Source organism: Miniopterus schreibersii, assembly GCF_964146895.1.
Source record: "Miniopterus schreibersii genome assembly, chromosome: 8".
Classification (NCBI taxonomy): domain Eukaryota; kingdom Metazoa; phylum Chordata; class Mammalia; order Chiroptera; family Miniopteridae; genus Miniopterus; species Miniopterus schreibersii.
In genome coordinates, this window is record NC_138109.1 from 37,465,943 (window position 1) to 37,490,989 (window position 25,047).

Below are 25,047 nucleotides of genomic sequence, written 5' to 3' on the forward strand. Positions count from 1 at the left end.
TGCAAACAGCCTCACTCATAACTTGAAAGGTAAATCTAGGTTTCATCAATGAATTCCTTATTGTGTTACTTGAATTACCTTCTGCAAATTATTAATTTTATCTGACCTGCTCTGTCTGATAATGGTAAGAGTCATTGTTAGTGAAATCACACGAGAAATATTAATCTCAGTAAATAGAACTCCTTGTCTTGCAGTAATAAGTAGAAGATTCAGGGATAAAGTAGGAGCTCCTCTGTCAAGATGAGACAGTGCATAGTACTCACCAGAGTTTACATCCCCTCTAACACTGAGGCTGGAGAGCACAGGCTTTGAACTCAGGTCGACCACGATTAGTGTCCCCCAGCTGAGGCTGTGACTTGTTGCAAATTTGTTTTCTTTTTCTTTTAACTTCTTCTAACATGATTTTAAAATTTTAAAAAATTTACAGGACTGGTACAAAGAATTCCTCTATATCTTCTCACAAAGTCTTTAAATGTTAACACACTTTCACATTTATCACACACACACACACACACACACACACACACACACATTCTTCTCTGAACCATTTCAAAGTAAGCTACAGACACGATGACCATTAATAATTCAGTGCATTTTCTAAAAACAATGGCATTCTGTAATATATAGTACAATTACAAAATCAGAAAATGAACATTGATCTAATTCTATCATCAAACCTTCAGATTGCATTTGTATTTCCTCACTTGTCCCTACATTGCCCTTTATATCAAAAGATAATCCTGGATCACATGTCACATTCAGTCTCTGTGTTTCATGACACTGACATTATTGAAAAGAACAAGTCAGATATATTTTAGAATGCCCCACATTTTTTAGTTTTCTCATGATTAGTTTTAGGTTATACATTTTTTACAAGATACTCCACAGTGCCTAAGGTCAGAAGAAACATAATATTATTTGTCTAATTTATTTGTAATTAATAATTATCATATTGTACAAAACTTTTGTTCCAGGTAGATATCTTAGTCCCATCAAAGTTTCACTCACTAGTTTTATCAACAATTTATGATTTGTCCCTTAATCAATGACTACTGTGATGCTTGCGAAATGTTGATTTTTTAAAATAATTTCATTATTCTTTCATCATTTATTAGATGAAGAGGAGTAATCCAAGGAAGTTTTGCTTTTTCCCATTTATTTATTTCTTATTTATTTATATCATTCTGTATATCTGTATAGAGTCCTTGTTGCAAGTTTCTTAACCCTCATGAGCCTCAGTTCTTTCTGGGTAAAATGGCAATGATAATATTAGCCATCTACATATGCTGTGTAGATTAAATAAGCTATTATATGCAAAGATCTCAAAATCATAAGCATCAAATAAATCAGAACTATTTGTATTTGTAATTGTAATAATTATAATAATAGTCTGATTCTCTCTTTTCATATAGTGAAAAGATTTAGCTGCCATCTTTTCTCAGAACTTTATGATTTTGGGCAAGCCATTTAACCTCTCTTGGTCTTATTTTTCTAACCTGTAAAACAATGGAGTTTGGTTAAATGTTCTCTAAATGCAATTGCAGTGCTCATGTAAGAGACTTAGATTCCGTGCCTATAAAACATTTGTACATAAATCCCTTTTCTTCCAACAAACTGTCAAACATTCTGTAATAGCTTTGCAATATAACTATCTTCCATAATTCTTAGTGTTCTTCCAAAAATCTCAAAGAATATATATTTTATCTCTGAATAAATATTTTCTTGTATTTAATTTAATTATACTTTACATTTTAGTAATATTAGTTGGTTACAGCTATTTTCCAACCTCCTGATAATTTTTGACAAAATGTGAAATAGCTAAAGACAGATGGCTTGCAGCTCCAACTGTTGGAGTTTATTTTCCTCTGCCAGCAATGTCCATGATCCTTTAGTGAACTGTGGCCTCAGACCACATGATGGCTCTGATTTGCATATTTTAAAAGAAGAATTCAAACTTTTAAAATTTCTTTCTAAAAGATATTTCTCATTACGAAGTATGACCAGTAGATAGGTTGGAATTTTCTTATAGGTGGCCTTGCACAAGTCTTTGCATATTGTGGAAAGCTAGTAAATGGATTACTCTCATTATTAAACATTTCCCATAGGAGAGATTTTCTGGAATAGTGGAAAGGACTTTGGACATGAAATATGAATATCGGGGCTTAAATCATATTCTTATTAGTCCCGTGAACTGGCTTAAGTTATTTAAGTTCTCTGAGTTTGAATTTCTTTGATGTCAAACTGGAATAACATGACATATCTCATAGAGATATTTTGAGAAGTCAGTTTAGTGAAAGCACCTACCATATAAAGGGTGCTTAATAAATGCTCAATAAATATGAAAGAGAAAAAAAACAACCTAAGGATAAATAAGGTCCAGGATGGCCAGAACAATCATCTTTAGAATTTTCTACTAACCCTTGGAAATTTGGCAACATCTTTGATTTCTTGTCATCCCCAACACATTCAGAGTCAAATATTTTTAGTTTTCTCTTTAAATCATCTCCCTAATCCATTATCTCCAAATAAGGGGTCATCTTAAATATGAGCACATGGGCAAGAAATATTAATTCTCAATTTTCACAGTGCTTTATAGTTTACAAAGCTCGGTCCTTCATATTTTATTATCAAAACAATCGTGTAAAAATAAAAGAACAAAATAATTGATTTGCCAAGCTTATGGAACTATGTTGGTTTTAAACCCAAGACCCTTGATTTTGAATCCAACATTTATTTCATTGCACACACTGGACAGGCTGTAGAATGCAGGTACAATCACTGGGAAGTATAAGCAGTAAGGACAAACCACTTTCTCCAACCCTGAAGGAAGGAAGGCAAAGATCAAAGAAATGTGGGCGCCCTTCCATTTAGAGCTGCTAAGGGGCAACAACATCACCACCTGAGGGCCCCCTCGCTCTCCCTGCTGGAGAAATGGGAGCTGCTCAAATACCGGTCTGAAGACGAGGGAGCAGCCAAGCCCTGGTAGTCACCACCTGATAACTGGATCTTGTGGATTGAGATGTTTTTTATGCACAATCACTTTTACATGAATTAATCATCAGAACTCTAAATCAGGGGTTCTCAATCTGAGCCTATTTTGTCTCCTAAGGGACATTTCACAATGTCTGTAGTTATTTTTCTCGGGACTTGGTGGAAGTTGGGGTGGCTACCAGAATCTATCAGCAAAAGCACTGAATACTAACAAAATATCCTACAGTGTACGAGACAGCTCCCCAAACAGGAATTATCAGTCCGTATGTCAGTAGTGCTGAGGCTGAGAAACCCTGCTGTAAAGCGCATTCTCAATTACTAATTATTGCAAACCATATTCCCGACTGGCTGATCTCCGCTGTTTGATTGTAAAGAACTCCCACCAAAACTGTGCATGGCCCAAGAGCCTCAGGCTTTGCTTAAAATTTGCAAGAGTTCCTGTGGGTTCAATTCAGTTGACCTAAAACCTTCATGTTTACCTACTGTGCTCAGAGCACTAGGGTAGGCACCATTGAGAAATATGTAAATAATTATAACATGTTCTACACCCATCAGGAACTTCTAATTCATTAAATGTGGCAACTTCCTAGAGAACAAGAGCCATGTATTCTCAGTACCTATATGATAGGTGTTTAAGAACTATTTTTTTAAGTAAAGAAGAAAAGACTTTCAGTAATTTTTCAAAAGCTTCCTCACTTTCTTCAGGTCCCACACCCAACTTTACCTCCTCACTTTTATTTAAGAATTTGCCTTATACTTGGCAGAGAAATTTGAGGCCATCTGTGCTAATCAGCCTAGGCTCTGCTTCCCCTCATTTGTATTTGCACCTTTAATCCCTTCCTCTTTCAAGTCTCGAAGAATGAGCTTTGCCTCTTGCTGTCCAAGGCCAAACCCTCTGTTCCATTTGGTTCCTTAGTTACCTCCCACTATTCCATCATCTTCAAGGTATGACTTGATCAATAAAGTAACAGGTAATTTATGTAAAAGACATGATTCTGTGGTCCAGGAATGTAGCTCTTATATGCCCCCTCCAGTTTGACCTCGCCCATCCTGAAACATAATATCCTTTTCATCTATATCCACCTTTATTTATTCCTTCTTGTTTGAGCCTCGTTCTGTTTCCATTTTTATTTTTCATTCCCTTAATATTCTCACACCTGATTCTGCCTCTCCAACTCACTGAAATTGCTCTTAAAGATGATGACCTCCATGTTGCAAAATTCAAAAACCAGTGCCCTTTGAAGCATATGCCCTTTCCTGCAAAAATGACCACATATACCCAGAGACAAAAATTTTTCATAATAGTTTCAATGGATTGACTGGCACACCCTTGAGGACTCTGTTGCCTTTAACACTCTCTCCAATGGATGCTTGGGGCCAGGGACGAGACAGTCTGCCATTACTTCTTAAGTAAGGATTCCATTCCAGAGGCTGTGCAGGATGCACACAGGGATAATGGAATATAATCTCTATCCTCAGTAAACTCACCTTGTTTGAAGAAGGAATGAGTAGCTGTGAGATTTCAAACCTGAATGCCTAGGGATATGGTAACAGCATTCATTAAAAAGGGGAACCAAGAAAGACATCTCTACTCACCATTATACCAACACCACTGAAAAAGAGGCCCAAAGTAAAAGACTGATATGGCAACTCAGGTACTAAGTTTGGCCTTGGACTTACTGTTATTAAGATTAAACAAGATATCCAGGTGCAGAAATAGGTAACAAGCAGGGTAGGAGCAGTCTAGTGCTCATAAGGGAGATTTTATTCCTCCTGAGGAGAATCTGAGGCTCAAATTTCATTTGAATTAAGGCTCAAATTAAGTAAAATTTCAATTTTTTTTCTGTAGATAACCTCCAGAAAGAAATAAAAATTCAGTATTTGGGTAAGAAATTCAAAATTTAAGCAATTGTAGGTAATGGATGTAGTCATGACCATTGTAGTCAGACAGATGTTATGGCTCTAAACGTATTTCTGAGACCTTAAGCAAATATGTAACTTCATGAAGTGCTAATTTTCTCAGCTACAAAATGAGGATATAACAATACCTCACATATCAGTTGAGAATTTTTAGTGAAATAGTGCAATACAATATATGGCACATAATAATGATTTAAGTTATATTGATATAATTATATTTACTATTAGAATTTTAATCAAATGCCCATTTATAAAGTCTTAAAGACCAGGAAGCCAAATATTTATTTCTCCAAAAATAAATATTTTGCTTATGTTTAACATCATACTCAGGAAAAAGAGCCAATTTTTTTTTATAGACTATAACTTCCTGGCATCAATTACCTTGAATGTTCTGTACTTTCATCTATATATATAGAATGATGGTAATTTATCTCCAGATTTATGAACCTGAAGGCTCTCAGAGTTTCTCAGTTATTAAAAAAATAGTTGAACTTAATGAAGACAATTGAGTCATTAATTCATTCAATTCATTTGTTTATTCAAATGAATAAATGCTTTAGATGAATTAGATGCTTTCTATATGCCAGGCACTGTGATAGGTATTGGAAGTACAGACTAGAAAAGATTATGTCTTCACACAGCTTACAGCTTAGTAAGGACATTTAAAGAATTATTTTACTAATGTGTAATTACAAAGTTTGACAAGTACCATGGATTAAAAAGTATAGTGAGTCATGAAATCATGTTATAAAAAATCTGATCTCTTTGGAAATTTAAAGAAAGCCTCCGTGGAGATGTGCTATTTGAGCTGTGACAGAGGCTAGAAGTCTGAAATCAGTAATAAAAGGCCCCAAAATCTTATTGGCTTGCAAAGACAAAGATGTATTCCTTATTCACATTACCTGTCTATCATGGGTCATCTCTGGCTCTGTTCACTTAATCTTTATGCAATTATCCAGACTGATGAGCAGGCCCCTTTGAGGGGCATGCAGAAAGGTAAGGGAGGTCCAGGCATAGAGTATTTTCCTAAGATTGGGGCCATACCAGGAAATAGAGAAACCCCCCTGCCCCTCTTCCACCAGCCTTACACAGACCAAATAACAAGCAACAACAATATACAACTGAGAAAGGTGAAAAGGCCTGAATAAAGAACTCCACTCTGTGGCATGTGTCACAAGGAAAAGTTAAAAATGAAGATAAAGTATGTACATTGAGAAAAACACTAGCACTACAACTTCCATCCTAAGCACCAGGCATTTTTAGAGGAAAGCCTGGGGTTCTTTGAAGGTAAAACCCACGCCCTACTCAACTTCTAACTAGATTTTCTCAAACCCACATTACTGGCCTGACAAATGTGTGCTGGTTTTCAGAAGTAAATAGCATTGACTCAAGTCTCTATTATTCTGCATGAGATGTCTGACATTCAATAAAAAAATTATAAGGACACAATGAAAACAACCCATCATCAAGAGGAAAATCAATTTAATAGTATCAAAATAAAAAAGGTCCCAAGTGTTGGACTTTAAAATAATTGTGGTTAATATGTAAACAATTTTGTAAAAAAGGTGGAAAACATATGAACATTATTGGGACATTTTGGCAGAGAAATGAAAATTATAAGAGGCAAATGGCAATAAGAGAAATAAAAAATGACTGCATTGGGGATGAAGAATTCTTTTGTTAGGCTGACCATTAAATTAGACACAGCCAAGGAAAGAATCAGTGAATGTAAGGATAGATCAACTGGAAATTACCACAAAGAGAAAAAAGTGAGAACAAACAAATAAAGCACACAAAAACCATCAGAAAAACAGAACAGAATTACCAAGAGCTGTGTGACAATATCAAACAGTCTAGCATATGTATAATTGGAATTTTAGAAGGAAAAGGGAAACAGAAATAATGACTTAGAAAAAAATATTTGAAGGAATAAAGGCTAAAAATTTGCAAATAAACAAATAACAAACAACATCAAGAATCCAAGAATCTCAGAGAACTCCAAGCAGGATAAATACTAAATACCCCATTTTGCCTATCTTCTCAAAGACTGTGATGTAGCCAAAGTCCATATTTTAAAATATATATATATATCTTTATTGATTTCAGAGAGAGGAAGGGAGAGGGAGAGAGAGAGAGAGAGAGAGAGAGAGAGAAACATCAATGATGAGAGGGACGTCATTGACCCCCCCCTCCTGTACGGCCCCTGACTGGGGATCGAGCCTGCAGCCCCGGGCATGTGCCCTGATCAGGAATCAAACCACGATCTCCTGAACCTTAAGTCGATGCTCAACCGCTGAGCCACGCCTGGCTGGGCAATGTCCATAATTTTATTGATGAGGAAAGACTGAGTGTTTTGTCTATATTCACATAAGTTATACAGAGGCAGATCTCTGAAGGTTATCAAGGGCTTCTTTTCTCCATCTGCTGCTGTGTTGAATTTGCCACCTCTCTTATGTACTTGCTGTACAATTATGGCCTTATTACTTGAATCTCATTTCTTCTTTGTTAAAAAAGAGTCTAATAATACAGGGTATTTTTCAGAAAATGTATTTAGAGGATCTAGCACTAAACTTGGCATGATTCTACTCTACAATTCCCGTGACTTAGTCCTGTGGGGACCATCTGTGAATCTACTCTCTCAGAGTGACTGGCAGGAGGTGTGCATGGGTTTCTCCTATTCTTAGATCCCCATATTTATCTGAGGTTCTACGGTTTCCATTCCTTATCCTGGCTGGAGGCTGGAGGAAAGGGGGGAGCAGAAAAGACCTTCGGTGGTGACTAACTTTGGTATTCTACGTTCCTCAAATGTTCTCTTCATCCCTAGATTGGCAAATCATACTTATCCAGTGTGCTTATTTCCTGGGGATGAGCATCGGGGAGAAGGGTTGGGTAAAATTCTTCCTGGCCTCATCTTTTTCAAAATCTTTCTTTGTCACACCTACACTGCTGTTTTCTAAAACATAAAAACAATCATTTTATTTATTTATTTGTTCCCTTATTTATTTGTTTGTTTTGCTTCTCATTTTCTCTAATGACAGCTCATTTTTGCAGCAATACTTGTTTCTCGCTTTGGAGCCCAAATGAAAGAATAGCACATGGTTAAATAGACACACACAGGAAGAGGGTGACATAAAAGCACATCAGTTCATTATATCACAGGCTATCACTATCATCAATAATGATAGTAATGATTATCATTATTATCGAGTCACAATTATTTTAATAAACAAACTTTTTTTGTTATTCTTAAAAGCAATCTATCCACATTGTAAACATAAAAGCCAAGTAAAGTATGCCGTGGTCACTCTGGCAATCACCTAGCAACCTCCTACATTTTTTGTAACATGTCACCTATGTCTTTCTAGTTCCTGATTCCTGCCCCTTAGCTCGGGGACTTTCTCTCAGTTTTAGTTTTCCTGCCTGGATTCGAAGAGTTCTCACTTATAATCCATTGACTCTTTCCATTCCGACTGTCTCAACTAAGATACTTCATGCTTGTTCTGCCCCCAGGGGCCCAAAAGTCAGTGAAGATCCTTCCCAATAAACAGGCAGCCTTTTTAAAGTTGGGTGATAAAAAACATCACAAAGGAACAAAGCTCAACTTGCTCCAGACAAAGTTTTTGTCACTCTCTCTCTTTTTCTCTTTCATTCTCGCATAAAAAAAAAAAAAAAAAACTGCTCCAAAGTATGAAAATCTTTATTGTGAAACATATTTCCTTTTTCTGTATAAAAAATATAAACACGTTGGCTGACATATGGGCCCATGTGTTCCCTCTCCAAGGTGTGATGAGACTCGGAACAGCATATGTGCCGGGTGATGGGGAACTTGCCACAGTGCAGGTGGGACTGTTGCTGTCTGTGAAACAGGTGCACAGAAGCCCATGTGAATAGAAGGCCCCGTGAAGTGAACTTATGGTTACTCAGACCTGCAGCGCTAACACGGGACTATTAAGTTCAGATTCAACTGTTTATTTAGCACCTTCCATGTGAACTTAGCGGACTTTAGTGCTTATTAAGTCACAGCAATCACTTTACAGAATGGAAATTGTTCCCATAGAGTTGAGATTTGAAGACTCAAAGAAATTAGGTAAACTTCCTATAGCGGTCATTCTTAAATTTTAGCATCATAAGAATTATTTGAAAATCCATTACAACAGAGATTACTGGGCATGACTTCCCTACCCCCAGAATTTCTAGGTCAGCAGTTCTGGGAGCAGCCGTATAATTCGCATTTCTAACGTATTCCCAGGTGCTGCTGCTGCTTTGGGTCCAGGAGCCCCTCTTCAGTAACCACTTTTCTAGCCTGCAGTGCACAGTGCTGAGGTCTAAAACCCTGACAGACTAAAGCATGAAACCTCTGTGCTATTAGTCAAAACCGGGAAAGCCAAATCAGTCATTCTGCTCACGGGGCAGGAACAGGGCACAAAATTGGATACCATGCCCAGGAAGTCGGAATGGTTCTAAGAGTGAGGAGCCAAGTCAAAGGGTTTGAGGTGATGGTCACGGGCACATCCGGACTTCCCCAAAGGGGGTTTAAATGGATGCGAGAGACAGGGTTTGGGGGTGGGTCCCCCAGAGTTTAAATATACAGATTAGAATGGTCAGGGTAAGATACCAGTTTCTGACTTTTAAATGTTTTATTCTTACTGTTCCTTTGTCACATGGTAAACTCAGTTTACACCAAAAGTGTGTATGTTTTTAAATAATAGGTGAGACTCCTTACAGCTCATATATTGAAGTCTTTTTTTTTTTTAGTGTGAGCACCCCATTGAGGGGGGGGATGAGTTCAGGACTAAATAACTGCCCTTGACTTTGAAGATTTTATATCTAGTGAGGTGTGTCTACCCACAGTCAGAATGTGACAGGGAACAGACATAGAGGGAGGAGGAATTAATTAATTCTAATTTGAGAGAAGTGGTGCCCGAGAAGGAAGACACCTGAAAGACGAGCAGGAATTTTACTGGCAGAGACATTTGAAAAATGACCATTTTCTAATATGTGGAAGAAAAAATATTTTCCTGTTTTAGAAAGGAAATAATATTCTACCTTAGACTCATTTCCATGTGTACTGGAGGAAAACTTTTTTTTTTAAATTTGAAAAGACTTCCAAAATGAAGGTAAATATATAGGAGAGAAGGCAGTTGGAGAAAACACATTTTACAAAGGCAAAAAGTCTCCCTGAGTAGAAAACATTTTGTTTTATCTTAATCTCTTTCCTGCTTACATCCCTCCAGGGAGAATTTCATTTAGAGCTGTCAAATTTCCTGAATTCCACTGTGTGTTTGCACAGACTTCTTAAGAGTTTTTTACCTTAGAGGCATCCCTTTTCATCCCACATACAGTATATTGGTTGGAAAAATTAGCTGTTAGTATTAATAGTGGTAAAATACAATAATTTTAATATGCATTGCTTTATAATTTCCACTAGTAGACTTATGTTAGTCTCCTTGGGCTGCCATAAAATACCCCACAGACTGGGCAGCATTAACAACAGAAATTTATTTCTCACAGTTCTGGAGGCTGAAAGTCCAAGATCAAGGTGCCAGCAGGTTTGCTTTCTGGTGGGAGCTCTCCCTGCATTGCAGGCTCTCTCTGTGTCCTCACAGGGCTTCTCTTCTGGACACATATGGAGAGAGAGAGGTCTTGGGTGTCTCTTCCTTTTCTTATAAAGACACCAATCCTATCAGATTAGGGCCCCACACTATGATCTCATTAACCCTAATTACCTCCTAAAAGCTCTGTCTCCAAATACAGTCACATTGGAGGTTAAGGTTTCAACATATGAATTTTGGAGACTTAGTAGCATGATTCCTGTAATTTGTTCCTATGCTTCAGGTTCTATGCTCCTGTTACCATATTAAGATAGTAATATATATATATTAATTTTTAACTTAAACTTACTTGGGTTGGGTTTCTATCATTTGCAACCAAAAAAATTCTTTTAAATGTAGGTCTTGTGACTCATGGTTATTACTCTCTTGTTATTTCCCAAGATGAGGAGACTGAGGCAAGGAAAGACTTGTGATTTCTGTGAAGCCACAGGACCTATTAAGAGTGGAAACCCAGGTCTCCAAGTGCTGACATCTATGTGATGGGTCAGGTTATCTCTCGCAGGTGTGAAACCGGTTCTTTCTTCCATTGCTTTTTCATAAAATATTTATGTCTTGTCCTTTCAGCATATAGGCAGGTAGATGCTTTAATTAATGATTTAAGAAAATCTGCATGAATATCAACAATTATATTGTGCCTTCAGGAGCTAATTAAACATATTTGATCACTTTACCACATGTGAAGTGCCCCAGGATGCTGTGCTTTTATTAATCCGCTATTGATTTTCATAGTCTTCTTTTCTCATTTGTAGCTGTGCGTATACCTACTGTTTCTAATATGCCATTTCCAGTATTTTAGAAAATAAAAGGAGAAATAACTTAGCATAGACTAATGAACATTTGATTTTTTTAGCTTATCAAAAAAAGATATCAGTTCCCTCTTATAAACTCTCAATCTCACTCTCACTCTTACTTCAAGGAGGGAGTCCTCCTTGTTTCAGGCTCAGGAAATAAAATGTCCTAAATAGGGCGACTGTAACATGATGCCTCCATTTATGGAATAGAAACTTTAGAAGGGAAAGAAAAAGAATTATAGAAAATATTGAGTGAGGCCAATTTTATTTTGTCTCATTTGCCGGTTTGCTTATATGGCAAATGGGTTCACCTTCTATCTATGGGCATCACCATCTTTGAAGTAATAACAATAGTTGCCAATTGCTGAATGCCTACTTTATCCCAGGAATTTTATATAGTCTATCTCATTTAACCCTTGCCAGCCTCTTAGTTAAAGATCAACACCCCCGTCTTATAAGTGAGGAAACCTGGGCTTAGAGAGAGTAAGGGGTTGCCCAATTGAGAAATAAAATCAGGTGAGACCCAGTGCCGTGTTCTTTCCATGGCACTGAGCAGGGCCAGAGTGGGTCCGCCCTTGGCAAGCGTTTAGCCTCCACTCCAAGGGAAAGGGGAAAGGGAGCGCTGGGACCTGTGGTGCTCTTGGGCAGTTCACAATGATTTGTTATCTACCTGCATTTGTTCCAGAGCAGCAAAGTAATCCATTCTACTCAAAGAGCAGCTGAGAATTCTTTCCCTCTCCAAAGCCAGGCCCAGCAGCAGGTTGGCCTCAGCCTGATATATAAGTTAATAAATTTTTCCCTGTCTCTTTCCTGCTGTAGTTGTTAGTGCATTTTTCTTCATTTGCCAAATGTTTAATGTATTTTCATTTTCACACCCTTTCCATAAGGCTAGTGGGTAGTGGTTCTTTCCTTATTTCCCCTGGGCTGTACAATGTCTCCAAATTGTTCATCATATGAGACAGTGGAAAGAATCTGTAATGGGGCTCAGAAGGCTGGGTTCTCACTCGGGACCATTCCCAGACTGATGTGACCATGGGCAGGTTTCTTTCACCCTGAGCCTCAGCATGTGTGTTTGTAAAGTGAAGAGCTGAGTTTCAGAGACTCCCCGATCCTTGCGGGCTGATCTCACTGCAACCTGCACAGGCCTCTTTGTTGTGAGCACTAGTGTGAGACACTATTTTCTTCAGGAGTCTCTTTCCAAAAGGAAACATCTCCACAAGCCATCTTTCTCAGGTAAGAGGAGGGTTCAGTTCATTCATACTCTCAGGATCCATCCATGTCATTGCTTAACATTCCTTTATTTAACTAACAATTAAATTAATACACTAACAATGGGGCAGAAACTAGAGATGCAAAGATGAGCAACATACAGACCTGCCCTTAGGTTCACAGGCAGGCAAGTGGCAGGGACTCAGAGAACGGAGCCTCCCTCACCGGGGCCAGTTCCAGCATTAAGGAAATTCTCCCAGGAGACGTAACAGCTAAACTACATCTTAAAGCTGGTTAATGGGTGTTTATGAGCCCAGATTCTGCAGTCAGACAGATCTAAGATCAATTCAGGCTTAAATAATCAGTAGCTATATGACCTTAAACAAGGTGCTCAACCTCTCTGCTTCCCTTTCCTTCATCTGTAAAATGGGAATCACAACACTACATCCACAGGATTGTTAGGAAGAGCAAATGATATTTATTCATTAGAAACATATAAGAGAAAACCATGTGCCAGGAACTTTGCCACATTCCAAGAACAACAGTGAGAGAACAGTGAGTTAAAAAATTATAAAAGTTACATATATTCAAAAAGTCCAGGCACCATCCTAAACACTCTGCATGTACTACTTAATGTAATACTAACTATAACCCTATGAGAGAGACACTATTATTATCTATTCTTATTCCTATTTTAGAATGAGGAAATAGGCTCAGAAAGAGGAAGTAATTAGTAACGGAGCCAGTAAGTGGTAGATCCTGAAGTCTGACCTAGGCAGCCTGACTGCAGACTGTCTCCCCTTATCCACTGCATCACCTGCCCCTACCCACAGAACCACAGGCTTCTGCCACCTCTGCAGGGTCCTGTGAGCTCTCTAAACGCAGCGAGCCCTTGGGAAGTTGTCAGTACAGTGGGGAAACACAACCAAACAGTAACCATGAAGTATAAAGTTACCCTGTGTTCTAGGTCTGGCCCAGGACCCAGGCCTGTCCAGGTAGAGTGCTATATCTTCCTGTCCCATAGAGACTGGTTCAGTTATATCAACTGGCCCTTGGAATCCTCCTGGGATGAATGAGAAAGGAGGGGTTGCTACAGTGGTAATATGTAAGCCTGGAGCTGTTGATGGCAGGGCTAGCATGAGACCGAAGCCAACAAAGAAGGGGGCAGAGCCATTAGACACTAAGGGACGGGTCTGTGACAACCATCGCTGTATCATGAGCCATTGAAAGCTGTTTTGTTTCAGCTAGTTGGGCCTGGGTTTCTATCGCTTGCAACCAATTGTTATAGCACACTCAGGAAAGTATATGTAATGTGCGTTACTCACAGTAGCACTACTCACCTGGTAAGCTGTATGCACAGTTATTTTTGAAGAGCAAGTAGGAGTTAATCCAGTAAAGGAGGAAAAAGCATTCTCAGCAGAGTGACTGGTATGTGCAAAGGCGTAGAGGTACAAGAGACTGAATGTCCATATTGACCGAACGATAACATCCAGACCTCATCTTTGTAATGTCATCTGCTGACCTCCAGAGAACTCATCTTTAATGAGGACTCTACTATCTGGCCTGGAAGTTTTCTCTTTATTCTTTCCATGCTCTGGAAAATTTTAAGTAACTACAGGAACATATTCTAATTTACTCCTTCTGCTATCTCTGCAATGAATTGGCTGAAAATGAAAGATTGCTGATGTTGGGGCATTGGTTCTTTAAGATCAACAAAAACACCATCTTTATCTCTCATTTCACCAAGTATCTTATTACGCTGGTTTAATCACATTCTAGAGCTCAGCCCTTTCTGATCAGCCTGTCCTTCAGCAGTAATCATTACAGCTATTCTCTCCATTTCAGGATAAAGAAACAAAAGTCTCAGAAAGGTTAAGTAGTTGAGTTGACTTTGCAATTAGGCTGTGGTGGTTCTGGAATTTGAACCAAGTGTGTCTGACTTCCAAGCCCACACTGTTTACATGATGTAGCCTTAATGAACACTTTTGTCCCAAGTAAAACATGAAACTTGCAATGACTCAGGGCTCAGCATTCCCAAGATAGGCAAACGGGTATCCACTGCGATGGGAGACTCATGGTCTGGGGAAGCCCCAGGCAGGCTACCAGCTTGCCTTCCTGATAGCAGCTGTCTCTGCTATTGGAAAGAAAAGGGAAAATGACCTATGTCTTATTATGGAGCCAGAAGCAGAGATGGAAGTTTCCAGGTTTTTGTGGGATTTTTAGAAGACCTTCCAGTCCTCTTGGATATAACACACTTGGGGTGAAAGAAGAAGGACTCGTTGGAGGTGGCATTCAGGGAAACCCATTTTGCCAAACACGTATGTATACATTCTAAAGGAAATGGAAGCCATATGCTTCTGATTCATTTACATGTAATCCATCAAAATATTATTTTGTAAAAGGTATTTAATGTCCAAGAAACCTGCCAAGCCTTTTATAAACATTTTTTTCCAAAGGACCAGCTGCATTGAGGCGGCTGTATAAGAAGTTACCCTTTAAAAAACGGAACTGGTTTCAAAGCCTCAAGCACACTTCAAACTTCCCAAGGAGAGCCTGGCATGATAGAAATAGCATAGGCTTTGGAGTTGAACAGACTTGGATTTAAAATCTGCTTTACTCCTTATTAACCTTCAAATAATATATTTCTATGTATTTGTTGAGTCTAATTTGTGCTGGACAGAAGATACAATATTGAAATACAGATGTAACACTTGACAGGTGGAATAAACAATATCCCTCCTGTCATTAATGTAGTTACTTAACTTATCCGAGCCTATATTTTCTTATTCTAAGAAATGGAGCTGGTAATGCTCACCTAAAATGGTCTTCAAGAAAATCATTCAGTACAGACTCATAGATAAAGAAAAGAGACTGATGATTGACAGAGGGGAGGGGGTGTGAGGGGCTGGGTGAAAAGAGCGAAGGGATTGAGAAGTACAGATTGGCAGTTACAAAATATTCTCAGGGACATAAAGCACATCGTAGGGGAAACAGTCAACAAAACTGTAATAACTATGGTGTCGGGTGTGTACTTGGAATATTGGGGGGAACTTTTAATAAAGTATATACTTGTCTAACCCCTATGCTGTACACCTGAAACTAAAACAAAATAATACTGAATGTAAACTATAATTGGAAAACAAAATGTTTTTAAAGTAGAAAAAGGGAGAAAATCATTCAACATGTAACACAATGCCTGGCATGCTAAACACTCAGCAAGTTGTCTTCCATTTCAGCCTCTTTCCATCAAAGCCACCTTCCCCCTCGATCTGCCTGCACACGCACCCTCACGCAAGGTCCCTGCTCCTCAAATGCCCACAAAGCCCACAAGCATTGGAATGCCCCACATATTTTTGGTTCATTACCCACAGAGACAAAGTGTCTCCTCTCTCCGAAATGCAAAGCAGTATGCTTTAGACTAGGACTAAGTGACAATTTGTATCGAGAATAGTGAAGGAAAAAAAGAAAGCATAAACTTTGGAGTCAGGACAAACCAAACTTGAATTTGGGATTTGCCATTTACAACTTTTCTTTTTTCCCCCCCATCTTGGTCAAGTTTCTCAGCTTCAATTTTTACATCTGTAAAATAGGATTAAAATGACCTAATGTTCTGTTTTGCTGTGACAAATTAAATGGAATATATGGACCTATGGAAGGTGCCTAGCTCAATAATGGCAGATCTTATTACTGCCATAAAAAATAAATCAAAATGTTTCATTTCAATGGTTTAATGCTCAAAACCCCACTATTACAATCTTCTTGATACAGCATAACCTCTTAAATACTTGAACTGTAGGCAACCTGATAAACTCATCAACTTCACCCATGAAACGTATACAGATACATGCGCTGAGACTCTTGAAGATGCCCAAGCTTAAATTCCTATAACAAGAATGCAAATACGTAAGTGGCTTGCTGTTCACCCATTAATAGTTCCATTGCAGCCATGAATAATTAATCACAGAAAACTTTTCCACTAAGCATATGCTGCCTCAAAATCCTTCCTCAGCACTTCACGAGGCCACTACAAATCATCTGGAGCTGGCAAGGAAGGTACCCCATTTGCATCTGTGGTGTAATTCATCAAACAGCCTGCATGATCCACTCTTCTGAAACCTCAAGTCTATTCAACAGACATTTATTTAGCACTTACTGGGTACCTGGTCTTGGACTTACAGAGATAAGTTAAGCAATGACCCTGTCCATCAAGTGTACTGCGAGGCACAATAAATAATTGCTAAATAGAGATATGAATTGCTATAGAAAAGAGGAGCATTAAATAATTTTCAAAAGGGGGATATTTCTTTTTTTCTTACCTGTACACTCTGTCCAGAGTGCCTAGAATAGAACTAGCAAATTGTAAAGATCAAAAACTTTCTTAAGCAAATGAATGAGATGAATGTACTGAGCGCCCATTGTCCTCACTTGATATTGGTTCACTTAGAGAACACTACATTCTAAGTGAGGAAGTTGGGGAACATCAAAGGAGGGTAGCAATTCAGCTGAATTTTGAAGACTAAGACCCTTCCTGCCAGAGAGAAGAAGGAAGACACTGCAAGCAGAGGAAATGACCTGAACAAATACAAACAAGTATGAAAATTCACGGCCTAAAGATGCTTTATATTTTTACAGATTGGGAATATAGGCCTGGCCCAGGCCACCTGCTATGCTTGGATGGACAGAAAAATAACAATGTCTGTGGCCAAGTGGAATAAAGAACTACATCAAAGGAAGGTGGTCAAAGATGCCAAAAAGAGAAGCTGCTACTTGTGGGTTTTTGGACTTTGCTAATGCTATTTTTCCCAGCAGTCCCTGCTGCCTGCTCGATCATTAGCACCCGAACATCTTGTTTGTTTCCACCAGACGGAAGTAATATACAATTATGCAAATTCCCTTAACTCCAAATAAGGAATCACAGGCCAGTCAATAATGTTGATGTATTATGAAAGGGCAGCTCCTCCTGGAAGAAATAACACAAGGAGCCGATCATAAGCAAACATTTTGAAGCCTGCAGAGGGCTGGTCCCTGCAGCGCAATCTATTATCATATTTCCACATAATTAGTTTGTTTTCCACTTGAAATCAGAAAACGATTCGACATTGCCTACCCTGCCTCAGGATGGAAGAGCATCCAGTGGAATTCTTCTGCGCAGTTCATATGGTGAATAATTAGTGAGAATTAATCTGTGGAAATTAAAGTTTGGAATATTGTGGGACTCATGAATAGTGCATGGGACAACTGGGTAGAGGGCGAGAGGGGCGGCACTCCCGTGGCAGACAATCACAGGCTGCTGGCAAGCCGCTTTTTAATCAGTGCTGCACAAGCCAGAGGGTTGAATATGGCTACAGGCTGTGGAGAAACGATGTCAAATTTTATAGGCAGGATAAAGAAACATTTTTAAAGACACCCATCTCTGTGTTCATTTTTGGTAGTTTTTATTCGGGTGGGATGCCTCGGAATCAGAGGGTTTTGCTTCAATTGATGCTGATGGCATTAACTCCTTTAATCCTTGCAACTGCCCTGTGTCTTCAACTCTATCGTTCCCATTTCACTGACAGGGAAACTGGGACTTAAAGAGGCAGAGGGACTGGCTGAAGCCCCCACCTGCTAGGTGGAGGCACTGAGATCAAAAGGGCATGTCTTTCTGAAAAACAAAACCCATAGCTTAAGGGTCAACAAAGTATGGGCTGAAACCATACCGATGTAGGTTCCAGTTTTTAGTCCAGCTAAGTATCAGTTTCCTCAACTGCAGTGTATATGAGGAAGGCACATAATTTATCAAATGGTCTGCAGGTTACACGAGTAGTACATGCAAGTCTTGCACACAGTATCTGGCACATAAAAGGACACAATGAATTCTAGTTATGTGAAAATAAGATTACTCTGACACTAAAAGATATACTTGTCTCATCACACCTTGGAAATGATCCCTTCCAATGATTTTAGGATCAAGCTATAACTCCCTCTCTCCTACAGCACCATGATGACAGGTTTTCCAAGTTTCTGCTAACCTGAAAAGAAATTTCAATGGAAAATTTGCAAGTGATCAGGGCTAATGTCTCCAATTATTAAGTGAATGGGGGGAAAAAATGGGACAGCAGAGACACACAGCAGGGGAGCATTTTTTTAAGAAGTAGAAAGCAAAGATATTTTTTGTAGATTACAGTGGTTTTATTTTCCATGGCTATAGCACACTACTTAGCACAACTATTTAGCAATAGTTGCTTATGATTACCAGAACAATATGGTCACCAGAGTTGAAAATACAGTAAAAGAAATAGAGCATATTTTCAAAGGAAAAAATAGTATATTTTCTTTTTTTCCCAACTACAAATTTAAAACTTATTATAGAAGAAAACTACATAAAAGTAGAAAGAAAAATCTCACTGTAAACTTAAAGATCTCCCCTGTTAACATATTTAACATTTTGGTTGTTTTCTTCCAATTTTTTTTCTGGGAACATTTTTCTACAATTGTCATAATCTATCTGCAATTTAAATTTTCATTTTTACTTAAAGTAGTAAAATAAGTGTTTTTACAAAGACCCTAAAAGCATGAGAATTTTTTAAGTAAGACCTAACCAATATACAGAATATTAATTGCTCTCAAAACAAGGGATTGTTTTCGAATTCAAAGATCACCTTTTGTTGCTTTATCCGAGAGAGTGGTTTCCAATCCAAATGCACATTTGCCTCTCAGGCATCTGTTGGATTTGGAAGAGGTTTCCAGATTGAGTTGAGAAATGGTCATTACAGTTAAGCTGCAACTTCAATCTTGAAAATGAATGAATGGATCCAGTCCAGTCCTTTGGCTGGGACCCAGTCTTTAAAATCCAGCAGAACAATGAGCATGTGGCTTCGCAGCCAGCTGGTATCAGACTTGGGCAGGGAGAGTGTCAAAATATTAGTGACTTTTTTACATTTGTCAAAGCTGAGGCCAATATAAGAGATGCAGACAGCTTGCAAATGCGGGTTGGGTTGTGCACCAAAGGGTTTTTGTGTGTGTGTTTTTTTTCAATCTTGCCCACCGGATGTCAACATTTCCTTGCTTTCCGACTACATCTCCAACAAAGACAGAGTGAAATATCTTTTACTTTGAATATGAAAACCTCTATATATTTATCATCAACGCATCAGCCACTAATTTATTATTCCAGGGCAATGTACTCAGCTGGAATAAAGGGGCCATCAGCATTTCCATGGCAATTCCTCCTTTTCTTTCCTTGGTTTTTAACTCATCTGCTTACTCAGTTGTTCCTGAACCTGGCAGGCAAGGTCTCAGTGGGAGAATAAATATATTTATACAAAATGTTTAAGAAAGGCTGCCCACATTGAGTTAGAAAAATAAGCATATGCTAGTGCTGTCTGGCACTCTCTTTGCAATTCCTGTATCTCTCCCAAAGAAAAAAAAAATCTACAACTGAACATTTTTATTTTATTTTTAAAAGAAACATTGCTGGCAGCCAATGTGCAATATGGGCTTGATGGGTTTTTTTCCTCCTTTCTCTCTCTCTCTCCTCTTTATTATTTTCTTTGAAACACACACACACACAACCACATAAGAGACTAAGCGCATTGCTTTCCAAATCAAATCAAATCAGTTATTCATATGCAGATGCAGCTGAGGCGGCTCTTTCTCCATCTCTCGCCCTTATTCCTGATCAAAGTGGGCGTTTCGTGCACATGACCAGCGCGTGCTCCACGCACCTGCTGAGAAGCTGAGCCAGGCCCCCAGGTCTGCATCGGCTCCTTCTACCACGTGAGCGAACGGTGTGAGCTCGGCCACATAAGCCTTGCTAAGACTCGGTTTCCCCATTCATAATATGGGGACACTAAATACACATTTTGGGATTTTGCTGCTTCAGAAGAGATTTATCTTCATTGAAGTGGAGGAAGGAAGGGGAGAGGAAGAGGAAGGTGGAGGAGGTGGCAGAGCTCATGGAACCACTAATAATGATAATAAAAAATTAAATAAACAGCATTTCTACAATGTTTACATCTATGAAGCACTTGTATTTTCACTAGGTCATTTAAGCGTCACTGCATTCTAGTGAACTAATTGTTATTATTGTAACTATTCCCATTTGCTAATGCAAAAACTGAAGGTGTGAAAGGTTAAGCAACTCACTCAAAGATCCTGTATTTACCTTTTTATTTTTTAAATTTTTCTTTGTTGTAGAAAGTATCACAGGTGTGCCCTTCTCCCCCCGCACCTGCCTTCTCCACCCTCCTGCCTGTGTCCGTGGGCTGTGCATATATACCTGTAATTCTTTGGTTAATCTCTTCCCACCCCTGCCTTCCCTCTGAGATTCATCAGTCTGTACAATGCTTCTGTGTCTCTGGATCTATTTTGTTCATTAGATTCCCCATATGAGAGAAAAGATTCTGTATTTTGCATGACTAACCAGACACAAGGAAAACAATAATCAAGATGTTTGCCAATGTTGAACTTTATACCTGAACCCTGTGATGAAAAACATCAACGGTCAAGAAATTCCTTTAGCCCCCTTTTGTGTTTTTAAAAATGGCTTACTGCCAAGGACCACCATTCCCTGTATGACTTACCCATGATTCATGGATGACCCCCTGAAAGTCAAGAAAAAGGCCACAAGCAAACCTTCCAAATTCCCATTCTTTATCTCATAGAGAATTAGCTGGACTATTTCTCTCCACCGATCAGTCTAGACAAAATGCCCGTAACTTGCCTTGACCAAACTTGACTCAGGGCTCTCTAACCTTTGGCCCACCATCGAGCATGGAAACTGGGAACCAACCTTATTAAGGGCCCCTCCTGAGAATCAGCCAACTTCAGCATTGTTTACTCCTCCCCACACAGGAAAATTCCTTTTCTGTCTGAGATCTTATGGTCAAAGCGTTCTCTAGATTGCCATAGTCTCGCTTTTGTCGTTACAATAGTATTTTCAAATACAGTCTCTTATTACTTAAGTCCAGATTTGTTTTTTATTTGACATGTTAGTAATAACGTTAATGATTGTTAACATATGTGTAGTGCTTAGAATTAAGCATTTTTACAAGGATCACAACCTATGTCTGTATGGAGCTACATGCTATGTTTTTTTAATGCTTCTCTGTTGATTACCTCTTTAAAACGATTCTTCATCATTAATACTACAGTTATCGTCCCATTTGAAAACTAACACCCATGAGGAAGAAACACGTCACAGAATTTAGTAAGCAGAAGTAGAGTGGGTAATTCTGGACAAGAACAGAGGCCTTCTGTTACCTGCTCCACTACTCTTTTCACCTTCTGCATGAAAAGAAGCCAGACTTGGCTTGTACCAACTTGAAAAAGGCCAGTCCTTTGTTGATGGATGATAAAGATAATGAAGCTAAAGCTGTAGGGCTCTTCATTTACAGAAATGACCTCGCAAACCTAATTTTGATTCATAATTGTGTGTGTTTTTTAAGTCCCCATCAATTGTCTCATCTTCGAGTCCCATAAAGCCCCTGAGAATAGTACCGATATGTTATATTTTGAGAAGTATACTCACATGACTCAACTCACAAAACCACTCCTTCCAGGCAGTTCAGTGTCAGAATTTCCACAAAGACAGTTTTTTTTCAATTAAGGCTCTGGGTTTCCCAAAGTGTTTTCTGCATAATACTGATTTTATGAGACACTAGCAAGTGATCCATAGAAAGAGAATTTATTCAAACAAAGAAAAATTATTAAATTAGAAAAGCTAATTTTTTAATCTGCATGATTCCTCAGAGCCTTTAATATGTTAACCAATATAGTGATTCTTAAGAATTCTCCTTGAATGGAACAGCTCCTTGGTTAACATTTCTAAGAACAGCTTTAAGAAAGGCTGGTTTAAGGAACTGGGTCTCAAAGGAACCTCTGTTTAAAAGAAAAGATACAATGCAGGGGCATTAAAATAAGTTAATAAAAGTCTTTTATACCTTAGGACAAATCAGTTAAATGGATGAATTTTTAAGTTCTTAGCAAGACCCTAATGCATAGCACCCCAGGAAAAGGTCGATTTGTACAGGTAGTCAGTGAGGACCTTGACCCCGGATGGTGCCTTGGTGGGCAGCCTAGGAGGTACCCCGAGGTATGTAGAAACACCATGTCTGTGACAAGAAGCAAGCCCGAAAGGACACAGGGCACTTAATTGGCAAGAGCCCTCCAGAAAGAGCAGGTAGGGTTCAGCAGACATTGACTGAACCCACTAAGATCAACAACTAGCATGTGTACATTTTTTAGGTAAAATACTATTATTTTAAAAATTCTCATTTGCTTCCTTATCATTAAGCAGCTGTGGTTTGGGAAAATAGCACTGGAATTTAAGTCCAACAGATATAATTTTGAATAGCAGCTTTTCTAGCTTGTATGAAACTGAACAGACACTTGACCTCCCTGAGCCTGAGTTTCCCCAATTAGAAGAAAGAGACAATAATATCTACCTCAAGAGATGACTGTACTTAATTCATTGAGATTCTGCCTGTGGAAGAGTAAGGTCAGAAACTGACATACTGTAGGACACTAAAAATACATGTGTTGAGCCCTGCTGGGCATGGCTCAGTGGTCGACCTAGGTAGGATCCAGGAGATCGCGGTTCGATTCCCAGTCAGGGCACATGCCGGGGTTGCGAGCTGGATCCCCAGTCGGGGGCGTGCAGGGGGCAGCCGATCAATGACTCTCTCATCATTGATGTTTCAACTCTCTCTCCCTCTCCCTCTCCCTCTCCCTCTCCCTCTCCCTCTCCCTCTCCCTCTCCCTCTCCCTCTCCCTCTCCCTCTCCCTCTCCCTCTCCCTCTCCCTCTCCCTCTCCTTTCCTCTCTCTGAAATCAATAAAGATATATGTTTTTTTTTAAATACAAGTGTTGAATCTAACTACCACTCTGGGAAGTAGATATTGTTTTAACTTCCGTTTTATAGATGAGGAAACAGTATCTCAGAGAGAGTAGATTCCTTGTTCGCTATTACTCAGCTAAAGAACGGAGGACCAGTTGAAACTCTGAACTATTGATTTTGAATCTCGGCTACTTTCTACATGCCATGTGTTTCTTTTCATAAATTTGCCTTGGGTCACTCTTAAAAAGGAGTTATGAAATAGCTGGAGGATGCCCAAAAATATAGTCTGGATCTCCTCAGAGAAAGGATCAAAACTGGTCATTTGACAGATTAGAAACCTAAAAAATAAAGCCCAAACTCCTTAGCATCTTAACTGGTAGAGCCACTATGGAAAACAGTATGGAAGTTCCTCAAAAAATTAAGACTAGAGCTACCATAGGACTTAGCAACCCCTTTTCTGGGTATCTACCCCCAAAACTTGAAAACATTTATTCATAAAGATATACACACCCCTAAGTTCATTGCAGCATTATGCACTGTAGCCAAGACTTGGAAACAACCCGGGTCCTTCAAAGGATGAGTGGTTAAAGAAGGCGTGGTGCGTATATACAATGGAATACTACTCAGCCTTAAGAAATGACCAAATACTGCCATTGGTGACAACAAGGATGGACCTTGAGAGTATCAAGCTAGGCAAAGAAAGTCAGACAAAAAAGGGAAAGAACCATATGATTTCACTCATATGAGATATAAAACAGAAAGCAATAAACAAACTCACAGACACAGACGACAGCATGGTGGTTACCAGAGGGGAGGGGGTGGGGGAGGGTGATGAGGGTGGAGGGGGTCAAATACATGGTGACAAAGGAGACTAGGCTCTGGGTGGTGAGCACGCAATGCAATATACAGATGTTGTGATACAAAATTGTACGCTTGAAACTTGTACAATATTATTAACCAAGGTCAGCCTAATAAATTTAATTTTAAAAAAAGACATCCCGTGGTCTGGCTTGTACCTCCTTTTCCAGGTGCTTTCCCTGCCACTTCACCACCTTATACTTTGAGCTCCAATTCTATTAATTTGTATTTCCCAAAATATACCTGCTGTTTCACAGTTCCTTGGATCCGTTCATGCTGCATAAACCTGCCTTTTCCTCCCCACTATTTTTAACTAAGATAATTATTACTCTTCATAACTCACCTTAGGTGATGCCTCCTACAAGCTTTCTCTGACCTTCCTGGGCCAGGTTGAAGGCATTTGCTTACATAGCAACTTGCCCAAATCTCTATAATAGCACTGATCATACTGAAGTGTACATTTTGGTTTATGTATCTCTTTATATATATAACTGTTTCTTATAGAAATTTTATGGTAAGAAACAGAAGCCTATTCAAGTTATCTTAAGGTCTCACTGAAGTCCAAAAAGGAAAATAAACAATCAGGTCTCAGGACATCAGGGGTAGTCCTTCCCGGGGATTAGGGCAGGAGTAATACATGGACATCTGTGTTCAACCATTTATATAACACAGGGGTTAACTTCCCCAGTATTTGTTTCTTTAATTCAAACTTTTAAGAAAGAGAAACTGACTCTACTGGGTCAAGTGTCTGCCCATAGACCAACAGCTGTGTCCAGAAGAGGAGACAAACTGTTATTAACACCTGACCCATCCTTTCATCAGGGATGTGGGACACCTCCAAAGAGTGT